The sequence below is a fragment of the Peromyscus maniculatus genome, chromosome 16 (genome assembly GCF_049852395.1).
Source record: "Peromyscus maniculatus bairdii isolate BWxNUB_F1_BW_parent chromosome 16, HU_Pman_BW_mat_3.1, whole genome shotgun sequence".
Lineage (NCBI taxonomy): Eukaryota > Metazoa > Chordata > Mammalia > Rodentia > Cricetidae > Peromyscus > Peromyscus maniculatus.
This window is the reverse complement of record NC_134867.1, coordinates 58,321,562-58,342,252: the sequence shown is the minus strand read 5'-3', so window position 1 is coordinate 58,342,252 and position 20,691 is coordinate 58,321,562. Positions and strand designations below refer to the sequence as shown.

The window sequence follows — 20,691 nt, the reverse complement described above, 5'->3', positions numbered from 1 at the left end:
AACTTTGATATATCAAAATATGTCACAAACATAAATCTGAAAGGCAAACAGACTGAAAATATTTATAATACACATGTAAGAAAACATAGGTCACAGTAAATTCCAAGTTATCTTAAAAAAAAAAAAAAAAAAAAAAAAAAAAAAAGGCTAGTTGCCTAAGTGTTTGTTCTATGGTTACAACTGTTCCCACACATTCCAAACGTATGACATGTCCAAACTCACATTCCAAATCTCATTAGACCAGATATTCCTTCCCACTGCACCCAATGCTTGTCATTCCCCACAGCCAGCCAAAGGCTACTGTTTCAGTGTTACTGAGATGGGATGAAACTCCATGACCCAAAGCAACTTGGGGAGAAAGTTTATTTGGCTTACACATCCTAAATCCTAGTCTACTGAGGGAAGCCAAGGCAGAACTCAAACCAGGAAGGAACGTGGGGGCAGGAGCTGATGCAGAAGCTATGGAGGGAGCTGCTCAATGGCTTGCTCAGCCTGCTCTCTCTCTCCCAGAACCACAATGGGCTGGGTCCTCCCACATCAATCATTACAAAAATTCCGACAGGCTTACCAACAGCCTCATCTTACATCAGTGGTTCTCAACCTGTGACCCTTTAATACAGTCCCTGATTAAACTTTTGGTGACCGCCAACCATAAAATTATTTTCATTACTACTTCATAACTGTAATTTTGCTACTGTTATGAATCATAATGTAAATCTCTGTGTTTTCTGATGGTCTTAGGAGACCCCAAAGGGGTAGTGTGACCCAGAGGTTGAGAAGTGCTCTTATGGAGACAATGTCTCAACTGGAGTTCCCTCCTCTCAGATAACTCTGGCTCTAACAAGTTGACATAGACTTAACCAGCACAGCCAGCTCTTGTATGTCTTCCATTACTAACCAGAGTCTCCTGTGTTGGTTGGCTGATTTTTTCAAGACAGAGTTTCTCTGTGGAATAGCTCTGGATGTCCTGGAACTCACAGAGATCTGCCTGCCTCTGCCTCCACAGGGCTGGGCTAAAGAAAGGCATGCCCAGCCACACCTGGCTCCACAGTCTCCTTGAACCTCAAGTTTTTCCTCTCCAAATCAATACATGAAACTCAACTACTTAGGGCCTGCAACAGCAGTCGAGTCAGAACAGATGTGAGGTCCCAAGAGGAGACCAAGGAGCACAGACCGACAATGTCAAAACGACACTGGAATGTCAGCACCAGCCATCAGCCCGAACACTACAGCAAGCAAGAAAACAACACAAGTGAGATGCCTTCTCACACCTACAGCTCCATTTTCTGGATAGCTAGAGATTCTCATACTCCAAGAAAAAACATGTATCCTGTGACATTTGATAAATTAAAGCTGATCTATCTTTGGCCTGGAGGGATGGCTCAGCAGTTAAGAACACTGGCTGCTCTTCCAGAGAACCCAGGTTAAATTCCCAGCGCCCATATGATGGCTCATGGCTGGCTATAACTCCAGTCCCAAGGGATTCAACACTCTCTTCTAGCTTCTGTGGACACCAGGCACACATGTAGTACACAAACATACAGGAAAGACACCCACACATACGATAACTGAAAGCTAATCTCCTTTAACATCATCTTGTGTATCTGTCTGTGTTTGTCTTTTTTTTTTAGGCAGTGTCTCACTACGTAGTTCCTGGCTCGCCCGGGGCTCACTCTATAGACCAGGATGGCCTTGAACTCAGAGATCCAAGTGATTAAAGATTAAAGATTATACCACCACAGCCAGTAAAGTGTGATTGGTTGACTAATTTAAATTGTTTTTAAATAAAAAGGGAACAGATGCTGGGTGGTAGTGGCACAGACCTTTAATCTCAGCACTCAGGAGGCAGAGGCTGGTTAACCTCCAAGTTTGATGGAGTTCCAGGACACCCAGGGATACAGAGAAACCCTGTCTCAAAAACAAAAAGGGGGGAGGGGAGGAGAGACGACAGATGGACAATTAAAATAGAGAATATACTTCTTTTCAAGTGTTCCCATCAACACACAGTTTACATTGTCAAAATAAGAATGGCATTAAGAACATTAGTCACATAACCATATTAAAACGAAGAAACAGTAGGCACAAAAGGGTGAAATTCCACACACAAAATAACAGAGAAACCAAAAAACAAATTACTTTCACAGAGAACAAAGCATGGCCATGAAAGCTCTGAACTAATATTTATTTCCATAACAGAAGGTTTACATCTCAGTAGATTTTTCTTCCAATAATGTCTACAAAATAATGTTGTAAGATAGTTTGATCCTTAACTCACTAAATAACAGATAGTAGGTAAGACCTAGTAGACACAAAACGGAGAAAGGAATTGGACCAAATCCGAAATTTCTAGGTGCTCATTCATGTCTAGCTTATGAATGGGTCCAGACTCCACAGCACACTTCCTTCTTCAGACATCTCACCTTGGGGTCCACTTCACTGCTCATTAACACCAAAGGAGGCCCAACTCAAACCAATTTTGCTAGTCATTAACAATCTAGGAAAAGGTCCGATAACTGACTAAAATTAAAAGGTTGAAGTAATTGGCTTAAATAGACTGCCAGAAACTGACAGTGCTACCATACTTCCCCCAAGTTTGGCTGGTCTTGTACACTGTACAAGAGAAACAGATCAAGTTCTCAAAGCTAAGCATATGCCATCTTTCTGTATCACAAGAAGAAAGTTCACCATCTGAATATGGATGGAAGACATCTAAGGAAGATGCATCTATATGATTCTCAGATAGACAAGGAAATCACAGTCACTTAGGAAACACAGAAAGCCAAAAAGCAAAACTGATACCCAAGGCTCACAGAACTAAGAATGAGTCACACCATTTCTGAATCCAGTGGCCAAGCTGCCCCACACTATCTTTCAACAAACCCAGTGCAGGAAATGTTTGTCAGGTTGGTTCCAAAGCACCACATGACCACTGTTGAGTCTACCGTTACCTCACGAGCAGAAGAAAAGCATTTTCAGCCCTAAGAGAGGTCTATAATACTTAACATTTCTCATTTGTTTTTCTTATACAAAAATGCACAATTAACACAAATCTCATTCATTTTGAAGACTTCCTATTGTGTTACACAAATTTTCAAAGCATTTTAATTGATCAAAACTTTAAAAATAAACTGGGCATAATCCTAGCTCTCAGGAGGCAGAGGCAGGCAGGTCATCGAGTTCTAAAACAGCCAGGGATACACAGAGAACTCATACTAACATACACTCTCACTCTCAAAAAAAACCAAAACAAAACCAAACAAAACAAAACAACAAAAAACCAAACCAAACCAAAAAAACACTTCAAAAAATATATTCCATACAGCCATTCAGCTTGTTCAAAATCCAGAAAAGCTCTGAAGTTATTAGTCAAAATTAAGGACGGATGTAATTAGGTAAAACTGAATTATGGTGTTAATCTGTAAACTTCACACATCAGCACTTTGTTGACAATACAGACCCAGCTCCATACAGCCCAGTCCAGAGGAAGACCGAGATGCAAAATCAAAGTAAGATGCTATGAACCCAAGGAGATGGGGGAATTCCTGTTCCTGGAAGTTATCATGGCTAGATTCTGGGCAGCACCCCATCTATACTACTGAATGTATTCCCAAGTCCCTCAGACCGCACGGAGAGAAGAGACCAAACAGTACTGGCCACTTCTGTCATTTCTGTCACAGGACTGAAATGATCACTAAGGAACAAGGTAAGCGAACTGTGAACTTTCTAGCTTTCGTTAAGAGTTGTGTTTTATTCAAGGTATTTAAACTATTACAGGATTTCAGAAATTCCCTACACGTGAAACACCACACTGGGTTTCTCATTTCACGGGAGAAATGACAGGAATGAAAAATGGAAAAGGTTCAAACTGTCTGGCAGGAAATATGGTGAGCATCAACCACATTCATCTACCTGGTTCTCCCGATGATCCAACCTCCTTAAACCTTCTCTCAGATAGATAAGCCCAAGATTGCTTTTTAAAATCAATGTTTCTCTAACTTGACAAACACCGAAGTATAGTTAAACTTTCTGGCTATTTACAATGAGTAGTAACTGACAATCCAGTCAGCTCTGCTGGCCAGGGCCATAGCTACAACTCCAACATGCCAGCCACTGGAGCTGCACTTGCCCATGCGGCACTTCAGCTAAGAGGGTTGCTGTAACAAGACAGGAAGATATTCCTGCAAATGCCCCGTGTGGTACCAACACTGCTCATCTACTTTCCACAAACCCTTGAAACTGTCCCAGGACTAACAGGTCAGCCTGCTGTTCACCTGAGAACCTCTGACACTGCGTTATCACAGCTGCCAGAAACAGTGATGTGCCCAAGGGAGACAAACCTATTCAGACAACCAGAAGCAGGAGAGGATGGCAAGGCACTGGAAGGGTTTCCTACACAAGCTCGGCAACTCCCACTGGAGTTTGATAAGTCTCACACACACACACACACACACACACACACACACACACACACACACACACACACATCAGGAGTAATGCCTCAAATAGTTGATGATAATCTTCCCTTCGTTAGTGGGAAAAGAATATGTATGTATCCAGGAAGATGAGTAACATCTGTCCATAACTTTTGAGTGGACTTCAAAAACATTGAGCAACGGAGGGTTTTTTTTGTTTTTTGTTTTTTTTTTTGTTTTTTTTTTTTTTTTGGTGGTGGGAGAGGTTGTTTTTCATGTATTTGTTGAGACAAGGCTTTGCTATGGAGCCTTGAACTCACAGTCCTTTTACCTCAGGCTCCCACATGCAAAGACCACATCTGTTCCTGAATGAAACCCTTTTTAGAAGCTAGTGTTGTAATCTAGCCAGACCAACAACTTAAATGCATGAGTCAAACATTTCAATTTTTCTTTGAAAAAGCCAAATTCTCAGCCTTAGCTAGGCATTAATAATACTACAGAAACTTTAACTCAATGGCTCTAATATGCCCATTCAAAAAGATGTCCAAACATTAAAATTACCAAAAGAAATAATAATTTAACAACATAATACCTCACATAAAGTGTTTACAAATTCTTTTGTGTCCATTACAGTGCAAATTGAATAGCTGAATAGTTTTTAAGTGAGAAATCTCTTACATGGTAGTATATATTATCTTCTTCAAAGCTCTTATTCATTTTAACTCTAATTGTATTGGTCAAAAAAGTCTTATTATCTAACTGACAGACACCTACAAAACCATAATCTCTAACACTGCACAGTTGCTCTCAAGGGCTTTCTCGATAGATTCTTACGTCCTGTGTTTGAGACAGGGTCCACTCTGCAGCCCTGGCTGTCCTAGAACCTCCATACATGGACCAGGCTGCTCTGGACGCAGAGATCTGCCTCCAAGTGCTGAGATTAAAAGCGGAAGACACCACATCTGACTACTGTGGTTTAATTCTACTCTTAAGGGTATGTTGACAACATGTAAGTAAAAAACTGCTACTCATCCACTGACATCAGAAAAATATACGAGGTTCTCAATCATATTTAAGAAAAAAAAGAGCATAATTTTTAAAAGACCTTAAAAATAAAATTTGAGGGGCTGAAGAGCTGGCTCAGCAGCTAGGAACTGGCTGTTCTTCCAGAGGACCTAGGTTCAATTCCCAACACCAACATGACAGCTTAGAACTGTCTGTAACTCCAGTTCCAGGGGATCCAACACCCTTACACAGACATATATACAGGCAAAACTCCAATGCACATGAAATAAATCTTTTTTAAAAAAAAAAATCTTAATTTTAACTAATACTCTTCTATGAAGGCGAGAGAAAAAAAAAACAGAACAAACACACTGATACAAGTCCTGACCCGTTAAAGGAAATAATTAAAGGGAAAAAAATCCCAGGTTTATCTGTTCATAGTAATTTGATGAATAAATGGTAATTCATTTATCATTTCTAAAGAACACTTTTACTTTTCAGTAAACAGGAGTAGGTGTTAATTCCTTGTCTTCTCTCCTTTCTTTAGTTAAATGCATCCCAACTCTCCTTGTGACTTCTTGCCCATCCTGTACCATGTCCGTGGAATGTCAACTGAGAGCAAAACTATTCTCATACTCTTTATTCTCATTCTAAGTATGGGTGTGTGTGCTTGCCAACTTTTTTTTATTATTATTATTTCTGAGGATAAATTCCTATTAACTGTAGATATTCCAGGTCAAACACTGTGCATTTTTATTAGCTAGCTCACAACAGCTCTTCAAAGGAAAACATTAATTTCTACCTCTTCTGTACCTCGGAGTACATACATTTCCCTTCATGTGTACCCGCCCTGGTAATTACTATCATCCTTATTCACACTCCACACTGGCAGGTGTCCAAATATTAAAATTACCAAAAAAAATGAATAGAAGTCACATTAATACCATACTGTAACTGATTTTAAATTTTACCAAATTCGCTTGTGTTAATTAGGGTCTAAATTTCCAACATTACAGCTGAAGATGGCATCTTAGTCCTGAGCTCAGGCTGCCATAATAAAATATAATTGTCCCTCAGTATCCATGGGGGTTTGGATCTCATTCTTCTCATGGAGTCTCTTTTCATGGAGTCACTACCAATGCACAGGAAACACAAGAGATAAATCAATGTATTTAACAGTATGGGGATACAATCTGTAAAGTTCAGTTTCTTCAGTGTAAGTTACAAAGAGAAAAAAAAAAAAATGGAGAACCTGCGGATAAGAGACTTGAAGCCAGGCATGGAAATAAGTACACATCTGCAATTCCAGCACCAGGGAGACTGGATGATCGCCACAGTCCAAGTCTGATTACTACAGCCTGGTCTACATAACAAGTTCCAGGACAGCCAAAGGATACATAAAGAGACCCTGTCTCAAGAAGAGAGAGAGGGAGGGAGGGAGGGAGGGAAGAGCAAATCACGGGGAGGAGAGGACAATGCTAAACAAATCATTCCATCGCAATGTATGGACCTTATTTGGGTCTTAATTAAAACAAGTGTAGATGATTCCATAATTAAATCTGTTCCTGTCTTTAGACTATAGGTCATGATACATACATATGATAATCGGGGAGTAATAAGTGGACAGTTGATATATTAAGTGTCCATATGTGTCTGTGTGTCCGTGTCCGTGTCCATGTCCGTGTGTCCCTGTGTGTGTCCATGTCCGTGTCCATGTCCGTGTGCCCATGTCCGTGTGTCCGTGTGTGTGTCCGTGTGTGTGTCCGTGTCCGTGTCCATTCTTTTTGAAGCATCACAGATCAAACCCAGGGCTTCTCACACCCTAAGCAAACACTCTCGGTGCTGAGTCACATTCCTAGCAGACATGAGGGAGGTGGCAGAGCACATGTGGCAGTCAGAGGACATCTTGCAGGTGTCAATTCTCCCCTTCTATCAGGTAGACTCCAGGAATCAAACTCAGGTCATCAAGCTTAGCAGCAAACACCTTTACCCACTGACCTATTTTGATAACTATTCACAAAAAAAATCCTATTTATTGTGAGGAGCCTTTTTAGAGCTGTACTAAGATAAAGACACAATTACAAGGCAGTTGATTTGCTTTTAAACTATCCAATGACAGGAAAGAAGTAACCCTAAAATAAGGCTGAGGATGTTGTATAACTGCTAAAGCTGGATGAGAAAGAAAATACTTCCGAGTATACTAGTGTCTACCTTTTTTAATGGTTAAAATGTTCCATGTTAAAAAAAATAACATAGCATGCTCAAGGTCCTGGATTCAATATCCAGTAGCACTACAAATAATGATGATGATGATGATAATAATAATAATGTTAACATTTAAAGAAAGATTTTTCCCATATCCTTAGATTCTTTTTCTAAAAGTGTTGGCTTTGGCTGAGTTTTTACAGCTCAAAGCATACTGAGGTGCTTCATATATATATACCTCATATTTTTCTAATTTTCCATATATCCTTTCATCCATGTCATTTTTTGCTATATAGACATTTAAAATTCTGACATTCTAACACATGGATAAGCCTTGAGGACAACATGCTAAGTGAAACAAACCAGTCAGAAAGGAAAATTTCTGTGTGGTTTTAATTGTGGTCAGTTTCACAGAGGCAAAGGGTGTTCCAGAAGCTGGGAAAAGGGAAAAACCGAACGTTGATTAATGGGCTCCAGACTGGAAACCTTAGTGGTAACTGTTTTTTAACAACGAATGTACCTAACGCCACTGAACTATTCAAAAACAGTAGTAGTAAAAGGTATCTCAGCTTTTATTATATACTTTACCATAAAATATTTTAGTTATGTTAAGATGTAGTAACTAAATTAACATTACCCCAGCCAAGCTCAAAGAATCTGACATTGTTATCTCAAATTCCTGCAGTTTCAACAGTCTCGTTTTGGGCAAATGACAGGATTTCAAAGGCCCTTACTTAACAGGAAAGAATGCAGTAACTACATCACTGCATTTTATCCTGAGGCTTTACTCAATGTTTAACTGCGCTTTACCAACAAGTGCACCACTTGGTCATTCCCAGTCTTTTTACCTTTTCCCTCGACAGAAAACAGGAGAAAAACGGATGTTACGAATGTGGTTTAAAGCATGAAGCCACTGACCGCCGCCTACCTTATCCATGCTCACAAGAACCACTCAGCACCCTCCTGGACCCAGCCTGCAGCAAGCCCAGAAAGAAAACCGTGTTCACAACTGGTTCTGTACACTATCCAGACAGGCTGGACTCTGGCTTGAAGAAAGGCTGCTGTCTCCACCATGCTTCGTTACTGAGGCTCTCAGCACCAACAGTGGATGATTCGATTTAAAACTCTCTCATAAACAACAACTGCTACCACTATTGACAATAATAATAATAAAACCTCTCTTCCTGAGGCTCAAACAGAGTGAACGTACTAAGAGCACCTGCTGCTCTTGCAGAGGACCTGGGTTTGGTTCCCAGCATCCCCATCAGATGGTTCACAACCACCTGTGACTCCAGATCACGAGGATCCATCACCCTCTTCTGGCTTCAGACCGCACGTACACACACTCAGGCACAAACATATAAAATAAAACTAGAAAGACAAAGAGGAAAGGTGTAAGAGGGAGGGGAGCAAGGAAGGGAAAACTCATTATAAAATAAATCAAAGCTGGCTTTGTGTATCATCCACCCTTTTAAGGGTTAAAGTTCCATTTGTAGTTTTAGTTGGAGGGGGGGGAGTTATGAATAACTAAATTCAATTTTTGTCTCCATATGAAAACCATAAAGTTCAATATGATTCACATTCATCATTTCTAAGTTATTTAAAAATATGTGTAGTAAATACTGTTATTCCTCAGAACGCGGGTGAGGGCGGCTTTCTACTCATCCTCCATGCCTGAAAGTTCCACGGTGTTAAAAATATTTTTTCCTACATGACTTCCTATAACTCAGTACAGGATACTTGCGAGTCTGGAGGGCAACACCTCTCCCATCACCTGAAAATACTGCTACTTTCACAGCCCTTATTAAGAGTCTCTTTGATGTTTTAGAGAAATCCTCATCATCTAGCAATTTTCACACAATTCCTCTTCTTTAACTGAGGCAGTAAACAGTAGGTCTGGCTATTCATAATGCTCATACAAGCATTTCTCCGACAGTATCACAAGAAAGGACACATGTGACTCTCATCTGGAATGTAACTATCACTACATTACATCAGCACCCAGGGGCCCCCCTGAAGGCTAGAAGTCTTCCCGTGGGTTTTCTGGATTGCAGTATGGCTATGTGCAAGGGCCCAGTCACTCCACATCCTTCCCAACCTGGAACTCTCCAGGAACAAGGCACTGTTCTTCCTCCAAGAACTAAACTCCCATCAAGGAATGGAGACTCCAGGTACAGAAAAACAGGCTCAAAATAAGAGGATCTCTGAATGGTTTTTATATTCATTCCTCTAAACCTTAGGAACAATTTCCTCTCCTAGAACCTGCCTAAGGAAACACCCTTAGGATGCTCGACCACTGTAAAATAACGAGGTGGGCCTGGTGTGGTGGCAACAAACCCTTAATCTCAGCTCTGAGTTATCAGGGCAACCTGGTCTGCACAGTGAGTTCCAGGGCAGCCAGGATTAAATAGACCCCGTCTCGATAGATAGATAGATAGATAGATAGATAGATAGATAGATAGATAGATAGATAGATAGACAGACAGACAGACATAGAATAAACAATAAAAGAAAAGAAAAAAATAAAATTTTAAAAAGACTAGAGTCCCCAGTAAAAGAAACACTGAAAACAGTTCCCTCTATTCCAAGGGAACAGATTATCCCCAGAGAGAGAGGTCTTAACTTGACTTTCGGATTACCTGGGCAGGTTGGCAGGGGGAAAGAATAGGTCCCCCTAAGTGACATCAACCCCACTGACAACTGTCAACCCCTCCACCTCCAATTCAAGCCACAAAGCTAGAGATGGCCCTCACCTTCCCAACCAAGCGGTGCCTCGACCGAAAGAAGTGGACCCCTCCTTGCTAAATTGCCCCCAAACCACGGTGAAACTTGGAGTCAGCGGCATCAGGAGCCGGGTTAGGAGGGCGCGGGAGCCAAGAGGAAGACGAAGGCTTGGCGCCGGGCGCGGAATCTCCGTGGTTTTGCCAGAGGAAACGGCACAGGCTCCGGACAGCAGGAGCGCCGCCGGGATTTCCATGCAGCTGCCACGACAGGTGACCCGGCCGCTTTGCAGACACCCCGCTCCCCCGCGGCCCGGCGGGGCTGCCCGGCTCAAGGTGGGGAGGGCAGGCACGGGGAAAGAGGGGAAGGAGAGCCGCCCCGGGGACCCCGAGGCCGGCGGAGACACGAGCTCGGGGCGGCGGGGAGGCCCGGCCCGGCGCAGCCAGGCTCCCCGGGAAAACCGTTGGAAGGGAATTTTCTGTCTCCACAATTAAGGAGAAGAAAAGAAAAGGGGGAAAAAAATGGCTCCAAGCCAGACGCCTTCTGCTTTACACACACACACACACACGCCTGAGCTCCCCGCTCGGCCCGTCGCCTCGCACGCCGGAACAAAAGGCAGGCGAGCGAGCGGGGCGGGCGAGCCAGGCGCGGGCCGCCCAAGCTGGGGGTCCGCCGAGGAGCCCCGCGCCCGCCGCGCCCGCCGCGCCCACTGCCCGGCCCCCGCAGCCCGATCCCCGCCGCCCTGGCCCCTCACACGGCCCGGCCCGGCGTCAGCCTCACCTCCCGAGCGGCCCTGGCGGCGGCCCCGTGCCTCTCCTCCGCCTCCGCCTCCAGCAGCCCCTCGGCGCCGCCACCGCGACCGCCGCCGCCGCCGCCGCCTCCCTCCCCCCGCGTCTCGGCCGAGACTCCGCCTCCTTCAGCCGCCGCCGCCAGTCCGGGCTGAGGGCCACGTGACGGCGCCACGTGATCGTCTCCCCCCCACCCCACCCCACCTCCGGCGCCTCCCCGGCCCGGCCCGCCCCGAGGCGGACCCGCGGCGGGTGGTGCTGCCCGCGGCGCGCGCCCGCTCGCCCGCCCGCCCGCCTGATCGCCCGCGCGCGCGGGGTGCGGTCTCGAGCCTCCCACGCGCCGCCCGACTCCCCGAGACTCTCCGGTTCCTTCCCCCCCGCCCGGTCCCCGTGTTCCCGCCCCGCGTCGCCCCGTTGCCTCCGCCACGGCCGCGGAGCCCACAGGCTGGGACCACGGCTCCTGGGAATCTCCCTCCCACACCCACACCCACACCCCCACCGAGGCTCGCCTCCTCCCGAGTCCTCACCCGCGATCCGGTCTGGGCTTGCCAGCGGGGGGCCGGAAGTGAGCATCAGACCGGCTCCCGCCCGGTGGGAGCCGCCGCCGCCGCCGCCGCCGCCCGAGAGAGCACACCGCGCCTTGTACTATGAGCCAGCGTGGCTCCCGTGGAAACAGTCATTCAGGGCCCTTCGGCGCTGCTGCTGCTGCTGCTGCTGCTGCTGCTGTCAACGTCAGTGCTCCCCCCCCCCCCTCTCCGGGAGCCTGAAGGGGGGGAAAGAATCCACAGCGTCATTTGAAGTCACACAGGCAACCAGGCTTCCCAGCCTTTACCCCCCACCCCACCCCCTCCGTTAAAGGGATGTGCTAAGAACGGAAACTTCAGCCACCCCTCGGTTTTTCCGTCGTTACAAAGAAAGCGTTGCCGGGTGTAAAGAATGCGTGGGTTAAAAAAGAAAAAAAAAATTAAAAATAGACAAGATCAGCATCTTTCCTTAAGGCAGGGCTGAGAACAGGAGACACTCCTTTCAAAGTGTTAGGCACTGTGGTATTCTCTTTCTGCGTATCTGCAAACGCTTAAGAGCATTTTACGGTTGTGTGTGTGTGTGTGTGTTCGTTTGTGATGGACAGGGTCTTCTTTAGCGCAGGCTGGCCTCAAACTCAACTCTCCTGCCTCAGCCTCTTGGAGGCTGGGATTTCAAGCCACCATGCCTAGCCAATTCATGGTTTAAAATTTTCCCTTCCGCTAATTCTATCCCAAGTTTGTACAGGAAGAGTCCGTCAGGTTCTAAAACCGCTGGATATTTTACAAATGCTAACACTTGTTAGTGTCTTAGTCAGTTTGTTTTTGAGACCGGGGCTCGCCCTATCGCCTGGAGCTCTCTGTGTAGACCGGGCTGCCTTGGAACTCACCGAGAGCCTCATGCCTGAACGACACAGGTGTTCTTTCTATTGCAAGCACTCGTGTACTTGACTATTTTTTTCTGTTCTCTGCTTCGTAACTGCCTCCCCATGCCTTGCCCCACCCCTTACCTACCCCTGAAAGGTCTGTTCTCCTCCGTGACATTTTCAGAAGGAAGGTGCCTTGCTTAAGACCTTATGGGTCGCACCTGGGGACTCACTTATAGTAATCTGTTAAGTTGTGAATCTGCATTTTACACTTTCAAAACCTTTCTAATTATGGAATGAAGAGAGTGGCCTCTTATTTAGAAATCTGGGGCAACTGGGAGCCATTAGAAGGCAGATTTGGCAAGGGGACCCTACTACTGGCCTCCGAAATCTCACTGGCCCAGTACTTTTCATTTTGTTGTGTTTAAAATACGTTTTCAATATTAGAATTTTAGTAACACGGTTGGAGAAATTAAACCAATATACAATAACTGCTGAAGATGAGTGTGAACGAACATCTTTGTTCAGTGGTACTGACTCGGTTATTAGCTGGGTTTCCTTTGGCTCTAAGTTCGAGTTTGAGAAAAACTTCGCACCACCCTGACCAATCCCTTAGTAAGCTGTGAGAGATGTGTGACCTCTTTTGAACATTACACTATCATCTACCTTGGTGTCCCACAGTGAGCTCAGAGTTGAACGGATAGTCAGTCACTCTGGTTTAATAGCGTGATATAAATATTGTGTACTTGCCATTGTGTGGCTGAGCCTCTGTGAAGGAGGATGGGAACAACATGAAAATGGGCACCACCACACTGCCCTACCCTAAAACTGGTCCAGCAGGCACAGGGCTCTGCAGTTACAGCTAGGTGACTGGTCGGTCCCTCCTTGCCTCTCCATCCTTCTCTGGTCACCCTATCACATTACGGAGATACCCAGATCCCGGAACCCCAGAGGTCCTGTCACGAGGTCTCTTTCCTTTCTCCCCACTATCCAACATCCCTGTGGGCATCTCCCTTCCCTCCTGGCTGCGACAAAATCCAGAGCCCAAAGTATTTGCTGATTCAACCCTTCAGTCACCAAGATATTCAGCACCGGCACATGGAAACTGGATCCTGGACACGCGGAGATGGCAAAGGAGCCAGAGCTTTTGGAGAATAAGATACAAGCCTTTAGTCTTTCAATGCATTCTGAGAGCCAAAAACGTTTGTGCCAGCAGCTTGGCCTCCATTACTGGAAACACAGCATGCTACACGGAGGACAGAATGCCCACATCTCCGGGTTGCTCTGAGTCAAGCCACATCTACACTCCTCCCAGTTCTGGGTGCCACCAGTCATGTGTGGATGGACAGTGCCAAGTGCAGGGCAAATTATGAGGATGCATGTGGAGGGGAAGAACTCTCGTCACTGTCTCAGAATGTCAAGCACTTTTACAAGTAGATGTTGAGGGTAAACATGTTCAACCCCCAAAGGAACTCAAGTTCAGCTGCTGAAGCTGTGCTTGCCTTTCCTGAGCTCCTACTCTGGACCAGCTCTGTGGGGGGGGGTTTGCAGGGTGGGGTGATGGTCCAGAGAAGGAAAGAGCCTCTATCGGGGTAACCCTAGAGGAAGTGGACAGCCAGCTCTGACTGGTAGCCTTGGATTTTGTGGCCATTGTATTTCTCCAAGAGCTGGCCTGGACACTCAGAACAACTTCAGTTCCCATCTGTGCCTCTGCCTGAGAGCCTAAAACTCCAGTCAGCAAGATGTTTCTTCTCCCTCATCCTTCTCAATGCCTCCCAGAGCAAAGTCAAGCTGGACCCAAAGCCTGGGACCCAAAGACTGCTTGGCTCACTCGTGGGAGGGGGAGATGGGGACTAAGAGAAAAGGGCTTTACAACATGACACCAAACTTTCGCATCCGTCTCCTTGGTGCAGTGTGAAAGCAGAGGAGGTGGGCAGGGTGGCGAACATGGCCTGCAGCTGGAGCAGCATTCTCCATCCAGTCAGCCCCTTCACTGGTCTAAAGGGCATAGGCGCGGCCTTGCGTACCCCAAAACACTTATCTAGAAATATGTTAATGGTGCCTTACCTCTTGCCATTTTCTCTGTGTTGTGTTGTCTTTGGGAAGGGTCTATGTGTCCCAGACTTGCTTGAAACTCAGGACCTTGCAGCCTAATCCTCCAGCATGCCAGGATAACAGGCATAGGCCACCATACCTGGCCCTTGATTAGCAGAAGTCTCTAGAAAGGAGAAGTTATTTATAAAACAAACTTACATTCCTGTGGGAGAAACGAGACCAGTATCCCCAGGCCCTCTCTTGCATAAGGCTGTCAAGACCAGTGGCTGAAGGGTTGTGGGGAGGCCTTGGAAGTGAAGCTATTGAGAGAGTCGAGGAAGATGTGGCTCTCCTGTGTAAGACTGTGTCGAGGCTCTAAGGGGTTGTATGCTGGAACAATCTGACCCAAACTTCAAAATGCAGTTGCCCTCTAGCAAACAGCCACCTCAGAGTTGGCAGCTCAGGGCTATAAAGTCTGAGGTTGAACATCAAGAGTAATGGAGCTGGAGCGACACCAGATAGCAAGCTCATTAAACACTCTGTCTCACCAATTTTATATAACCCATTTGCTCTATTGTGTTTCATTTTTTGTTTGAGCCACCACGTGGAAGAGTGAATCAGAACTCCTGAAGCTGTAACAGATTGGGGGCAGAGCTCAGTGATGGAGCATCGTATTAATGACTTTTCTATTGCTGTGACAAAATACCATGGCCAAGGCAATGTACAGAAGGAAGGGTTTGTGTGGGCTTATGGCTTCAGAGGGCTAAGAGTCCATCATGAAGCGGTGGGGGGGGGGGGGGGTGCGTACGCCTTTAGTCCCAGCACTCGGGAGGCAGAACCAGGCAGATCTCTGTGAGTTCGAGGCCAGCCTGGGCTACCAAGTGAGTTCCAGGAAAGGCACAAAGCTACACAGAGAAACCCTGTCTTGAAAAACCAAATAACAAAACAAAACAAAACAAAACAAAAAGAGTCCATCATGGCAGAGAGTCCTGGCATCAGGAACAGCTCAAAGTTCACATCTTGAACCATAAGCATGAAGTAGAATAAAGTGGGGATGGCTCTTGGCTTTTGAAATCTCAAAGCCTGCCCCTAGTAACATACTTCTCCCAGCAAGGGTACACCTTCTAAACTGACCCAAACAGTGCCATCAGCTGGTGACCAACTGTTCAGATGTCAGAGTCTATGGTGGAAGTTCTCATTTCAAAACACAACAAGCATGTTATTAGCTGAGTTCATACTCCCAAAATAAAAATACAATTCCAGAAGAACAGACGAGGCTAGAGAGATGGTTCAGCTGTTAAGAGCACATGTTCTTACACAGGGCAGATCACAAATGTCTGTAACTCCAGTTCCAGGGGACCCAATGCCTTTTTCTGACCTCCCCAGGCACCACACACACACATGGCACACAGGGATACAGGGATACATTCAGGCAAAATATTCATACATATAAATAAGTAAAGCTTAATTTTTTTTTAAGGACAGGATCACAAGATCCAGGTTGTCATTCATATTTGACATGGTGCTTAGGCAAGCTTGGGCACATTGCTACTTCCTCCAGCCTGCCTGAACATTTTAGTCTGTGAATGGGAAGAGAGCATTGGTATCTGATTCTTTGAACTCTCAAATTTTATGCTGCATTTTTTTGGGGGGGTTGTTTTTTCTCTTTTTTTAAGATGGGGTCTCCCTATGTAGCCCAAGCTGGTCTTGAACTTGTGATAACACTTCTGATTCAGGCTCTTGAGAGTTGGGAGGCTGAGATTGACAAGCTGTGTCATTATGGCCAGCTCTGATATTTGTGGTCAGGGTGGTTTTAGGGCATGCCTTTTTTTTTCTTTTACTGGCGTCCATGAATAAAGAGAAGTAGATCTAATTTCCTGACACATGACTTCTCCATGGTTTGGAATATTTATAACAACCTCCCACAGGCAATTTGATTTTGTTTTTATTAAGCCACGGGAAACTGAGGAGCGAACAAAGCTGATTACAAGGTAGTCTAAGGCATGACCATGCAATTTTATACCCCAGTCGAATGAAACTATTAAGTACTAAATATAAAATCCCAAAATAAGTTTACAAGGGCTAGACATCTCAACTGCATTACACTTCTCCACATGAAGTTTACCTCAGTTTACAATGGTGTGTGTGTCACATTTTAACGTTTAATTTCTACCTTTACCCATCTTTTCTATTTCTGTCCCTCCCACAGCACTCATTTATTTCTTCGGCCATGAGTCCAAGGTACACGTCACAGCCAATTACATAACAGCCAGTTATCTGGCTGGAGTGACTCATGGCTTTAGTCCCAGCACTCCCGGAGGCAGTGGCAGGTAGAGTTCTGAGTTTGAGACCAGCCTGATCTACGTAGTTCCAGGATAGCCAGAGACATATAGACCCTGCATCAAAAAAAGTTATAATAGCCAGTTAAAAATTACTAACAGGTGCTGGGTGGTGGTGGCACACACACCTTTAATCCTAGTACTCAGGAGGCAGAGCCAGGTGGAGCTCTGTGAGTTCGAGGCCAGCCTGGTCTACAGAGTGAGATCCAGGACAGGAACCAAAACTACACAGAGAAACCCTGTCTCAAAAAAACAAAAACACATACACACACACACAAAAAAAAAAGAAAAAGAAAAAGAAAAATTACTAACAGGGCCAATTACTCTATCATAAATTTTCTGAGCTGTTATTTGTACCAATAACCTTTTTCTCCTTTAATGTTTTTATAGTTATTTATTTTGTTTATATGTGTGTGGGTATGGGGGTGGTCTACTGCATGTGTGGAGGTCAGAGGGCAATTTTCAGGCGTTGTTTCTCTCATCCCACCATGGTTTTTGGTACTGAGCTTAGGTGGTCAGGTTTGGCTGAAAGCACCTTTACCCAACCAAAGCATCTCATGGGTCATCCTCTGCTTCTTAGCGAGACTGGATGTATTAAAGTATCCCCTGCCTCTTATACAGCCCTGCAGTAAGCTGAGGTAAACGTGGTGTAGAGAAGTGCAATGTTACTTTGGGTCCTCAATTTTGAAGCCTAGAAAGTGAAAAGTGTAACCTGAGGATGGCTAATGTCCCCTGCAGATGAGGCAGTATCTGTGGCCGCTGCTGCCATCTTGTGCCCAGGAGAGGAACCAGGAGACACAAATAGAAAACAGAAGACAGTGAGTGGCTTAGGTCACTGACTCAGAAACAGCCATCCTGTGTGGATGTCCACACACCTTTGCAACCTTGAGATGTCTGTATTCTGGCATGATAAAATGCTTTCGCAATTTTTAGATTTGACTCTGTCTTTGTTACAAAATCTTCCCAGCTGGTTCAATACATATTTGGCTCCGAGGGCCTCAGCCGTCTTTACATCCACCCTGACTGTGATCCCAGGTCTGTGGATTAGTATCGCCATTTACCCCAAGACTTCACAACAAACCTTTCAAAAGAGTCATGGAATAAAATGTAATATAGGAGTTGTACATGAAGTTAGTAGAAATCATCCGAATCCTAAAAAAGCAAGCAAGCAAGCAAGGTGTGGTGGTACAGGAAGATAAGGAGTTGAGGGCCAGCCTGGGTTATAAACTGAGTTTGATGAGGCCAGCCTGAGCTACATAAACCCAGTTTCAAAACCAAACAAACAAAAGAGTAGACAATGTGCAGTAAAGATGTGCACAAATCCACAAATACTTAGTAAAAAAATCAGCTCGCTAATTAAAACTAGGCGATTAACCTTATCTTTTATTTGTAAAATAGTTTTTATGTAAGTGTTTTAGCCATTTTCATTTTAACCAGAAAAAAAAATACTTAATTTTTTTATTGCAAACTAAAGACTTGAAAAGTGATACCAAAAGAACAAAATATGAATTATCCTCTACGTAATTACATATTGCTCCAAAGAGACTGATTTATTAAACATTTAATAACTTATACTTGAATAAAACTAGACAGAAGGCCGAGTGTGGTGACTCATGTCTGTGTTCGCAGTTTGGAGGATGAGGCAGGAGTATCACCCAGGTTCAAAGGCAGCATCATCGACAGTGTGGGACCCTGCCTCACAGTAAAACAGCAAGAGAAACTAGGCAGAGGAAGAGGCTGTCTGAAGGACCTAACTATTTAGGCACTGGACCACAGAAGTGAGCAATCACAGCAATAACGGGCCTGTGTTAAACAACCTCACAGCTACAAAATAACGCACGAGTTCGGGATTCTGTAGCAAAGCTGTAGATGGTCCACCACGCCCTTTCAGAGGACGGCCCCTGCACTGCACTGAGGCCAGATAACTGGTGCTTGCCCATGGAACAAGCCAGAGCTGTTGTTACAGTAGCTAAGAAAGAGGAGTGCTTCTTCATGTTCTCATCTCCTGTCAGCCAGGTAGCTGCCAAGACCTGGAACCCAGGCAACAAAACGCGATAGAAGGAGGCTGAGTCCCCAAGTCTCCTGTGACGGAGAGCTGACTGTCAACAAGAGATACCCAAACAGGACAGCTAATGGAGCCCAAAATTCTTTTGTTAAGCCCTGGAAAGCTGCAGCCAATATCTATCCATATAAATACTAACCTGTTTTGAGTTGTAGAAGTCTAACAAGAGTTAGAGAAATGTTTAACCTCGGGGGAAAGAAAGGCAAGTCTCAAGTTTACTGTTGAATCCCCACTCCGAGTGCCTAGCATGTCGGCAGGTAGCAATTGGATATGTGATGCACACACCCGATGCATGGATGAATAAACAAATCAGTGGATGAGTAGAGGAAAGAACTTGAAAGGAAGAGAGATCTAATTTTGGCTCATGTTCCTTGGGTTCAGCAAGGCTCCACCTCCTAAATTACCAGAACTTCCCAAAACAGAACCAACTGGAGAGCTAGGATTTAACACATGAGCTTATTTTATGAGAGCACATTTCATATTCAAACCACAACAACAATAATATAAAAGATATAATGATTTGAAACAAAATAACACTAAACATTGGTGGGAAATATTCTAAATACCAAAAAAGGCTACACACAGAAACCCTGCCTTGAAAAACAAAAGATCAAACAAAAATCCATATATCCAAATGAGTTTCAGATTACATATCAAAGCAGTTATCATAAACCGAGCATGTATAATGCAGGCCAGTTTCTTCCGAAGAAAGCATCTGCTTCTGATGCTCTGACCTTGTGACCCTGAACACAGCAAGTGACAACAATGAACATCAGTTAGCACAGCAATAAGAAAATGTTTGCGTTTGATATTACTTTTAAGAAAAACCTAGATATTATGCAAAGAGTTCAGAAGATGAGAGAGAAAATTAAGCTGGCAGGCACTCATGTCTCTAAAGTAGAACTCTAAATATGAATATTTGATTTAATGAGACCGAAGGCTGGCCGGCACAGTGACACACACCTACAGCCCCAGTCCTGGGGAAGCTAAAATGGAAGACTGTCACAAGTGCAAGGCCAGCCTGGGCCAGCATGAGCAAAAACCGTTTGTAGAAAGCCATAGTGTAGCTCATCTGAAGAGTGTGTGCCTAGCATTCATGACGCCCTGGGTCCCCAGCACTTTATAAACGGTGGAGTGGAGGACCTGTAATCCCAGCACTCAGGAGGAGACAGGAAGATGAGGAGTTTAAGGCCATCCTCTGCCACACAGAGAGTGTGAGGTCAATCTGGGATATACAAGACCTGGTCTCCAACACAAAAATAGGGCCAGCATGATGGATGGCTCAGGAAGGAAAGGCGATTGCCTCCAAGCCTAGAAACCCGAGTTCCACCCCCAAGGCCCACGTGGAAGGAGAGAACTGACTCCATCAAGCCATCCTCTTGCTTCTGCATGCACTAGCACACACGCACAAGCACACGTGCACACACAGACCCACACGCATGCACCCCCCCCACACTAAATAAATGCAATAAAAATCTAAACTAAAACATCAGTACTAGTAATAAAGATTGATATTAAGGAGCTTAAGTAAGACAACACAGAGCAAATAAATGGGATAGTGTTCCTAAAAATCACTGTCTCTTGGAGAAAAAAAAATCAATTTATATTTGACTTACATGCTACATTTTAGTGACCTTGCCACATATCAGATATGATAGACTAGTTGCCTAGCAACTTGAAATTAGTGAGACATGTCCCCTTTCCTTGACTTAATTTTAAGTCAAGTTTCTCAAGGGCT

The 20,691-nt window shown here is 44.8% G+C and overlaps 1 protein-coding gene across 6 annotated transcripts in view; it reads right to left on the bottom strand.

Annotated features, from left to right (window-relative positions):
- Tulp4 (TUB like protein 4) overlaps positions 1 to 11,883 on the bottom strand; it is a 150,458-nt gene extending 138,575 nt beyond the window's left edge. The window contains exon 1 of one of the 6 annotated variants that reach the window (XM_015996758.3): positions 11,659 to 11,883. The gene's annotated coding sequence lies outside the window, so the exon portion shown is untranslated. Of the gene's footprint in view, positions 1 to 10,375; positions 10,579 to 11,123; positions 11,267 to 11,658 lie in introns of those variants that run through there. The other 5 variants (XM_076552861.1, XM_076552860.1, XM_076552859.1 and 2 more) reach the window with 5 other exon arrangements.
- Positions 11,884 to 20,691: the final 8,808 nt, after the last annotated feature.